This window comes from Elephantulus edwardii, unplaced genomic scaffold, assembly GCF_000299155.1.
Source record: "Elephantulus edwardii isolate Elephantulus edwardi_28Jun2011 unplaced genomic scaffold, EleEdw1.0 scaffold00208, whole genome shotgun sequence".
Lineage (NCBI taxonomy): Eukaryota > Metazoa > Chordata > Mammalia > Macroscelidea > Macroscelididae > Elephantulus > Elephantulus edwardii.
This window is the reverse complement of record NW_006399958.1, coordinates 1,595,205-1,597,182: the sequence shown is the minus strand read 5'-3', so window position 1 is coordinate 1,597,182 and position 1,978 is coordinate 1,595,205.

Genomic DNA, 1,978 nt, shown 5'->3' with positions numbered 1-1,978 from the left:
ACTGGCGCTCTAGGTGCAACTGGACATCTTTCACCTCTAGGGTGCTAGACTTGCGATGCCTGGCAAGCTGGCAGGCTGCTGTCACTACATTCTCAGTGAAATTGTCAGCAGTCTGTAGCAGCATCTCCTCTACATCTTCATCCAACTGTTCATTGGGATCCACTTCTCTTACCAAGTCTTGCAATTTCTTCTTCGTTAATACAGGCAGCAGCGTCTATCTCCCCATGATATGCGGAGACTGCCCAACTGAAGCGTTCATCTCAGCAGCCGGTCCGACTGCGAGGCCCTCCCCCCAAGTGTCCTTTTTGAATAGCTCTTCGGCAGCTTCACTTGAGCCAGCATTCGAAGGCCGTTCTTCTCTTGAGAAAAGGGACGAGCCTCGGTGGGAAGCAATCTGACTGGCTGTCAAATAAATATCAGTTCACAGGAAGGTCATGCTTTCTGACTTCTGCTACTTCACCTAGCACCTTGTATTCTGAGGAAGACAACTGGGTTTTTCCAGTGAAAGCAAATGAGGGCTTTGTTATCTGTAGTAATTCCCTAATATGTTGGCTACAGATAAGAGTTGATTTATTGTACATGTGTGCTAACCGGTCCTTAACCATTCTTGGGGAAAGTTTGCACAGCCTTTGAGGTCCCTATTCAGCAATTCCTTCACATGTTGTTTGGTGACATTGGTTACATTCTTCCTCACATGAATGTTCTCCTACGGATTGAAGCTCAACATCAAGAAAACAAAGATTCTCACCACTGGGCCAAGTGGCAGCATCAGTATGGATAGTGAAGAGATTGAGACAGTTAACAGTTTTTGTTTGCTTGGCTCAACAACCAACACTCTTGGCAACAGCAGCCAGGAAATCAAGAGATGAACTGCATTGGGAAAGTCGGCGGTGAGGGACCTCTCAAGAATACTGAAGAGCAACGACATCAGGCTGGAGACTAAGGTGCACCAGATCCAGGCTATAGTCTTCGCAATTATGTGCTATGCATCAGAGAGCTGGACAGTGACTAGGGATGATAGAAAGAGAATTGATGCCTTTGAGCTGTGGTGCTGGAGAACAGTGTTGACTATACCATGGACTGCTAGGAGAAAAAACAGGTTTGTCCTGGAGAGGGTGAAGCTGGAATGCTCCTTGGAGTCAAGGATACTGAAGCTTTGTCTGACATACTTTGGGCATGCTGCAAGAAGGGACTGGTCCTTGGAGAGGGAAATCATGTTTGGGAGAGTGGAGGGGTGGCGAAGGAGAGGAAGACCGTCGATGAGATGGATAGATTCTGTGACTGGAGTGGTAAGAATAAGTGTGTTTGAGACGGCTAGGTTGGCACAGGATAGAACAGCGTTTAGAGCTCTTGTACATAGGGTTGCTATGAGTCGCAAACAACGCGATGGCACATAACAACATTCCCTCAAGTGGTTTAGTCTGCTTTGCCTGGCAGTCTAGAATGATTTTCTGCTCACTGAGCAGTGGCACACTCGTGCCAACAAAACTTTCTGGAAGCCTAGATCAGATTCTTCCACCCCACCGCTCTCCATGTAGCTTATCACTCTCAAACATACAGGAAAATGGGAGGAAGCCGGACTGTCTTCCATGTGATTTACAGCCTCGGAAAACTATCTGGCTGGGGATCAACCATGTGTCAGAACTACAGATAAAAGTGTCTCTCTTAAATGATGTTTATGTCTCATAACACCTGAATGTAGTACTTTAAAATCCAATGCTTATTTTGTGTTCAAAATTCTTCAGTCACAAAATACGTCTTCACTGCTTTTCTGTTTAAATGTCATTGTAATCACGTGTGCTCTGTGCCATGGGATCTGTATCCTTTTTGCCCCCAGTGGTATGTGTTTTGCATTTTGTTGTTGTTATTTTTCCCAGCAACAGTAGTCACCAACTGCTTATTCTCTCCAGTGAGCTCTTGTAAGATTTCACCTTAATGGTTGTTGTTTTAGTGTCACTGACAGAAAGGTGTTGTTGTT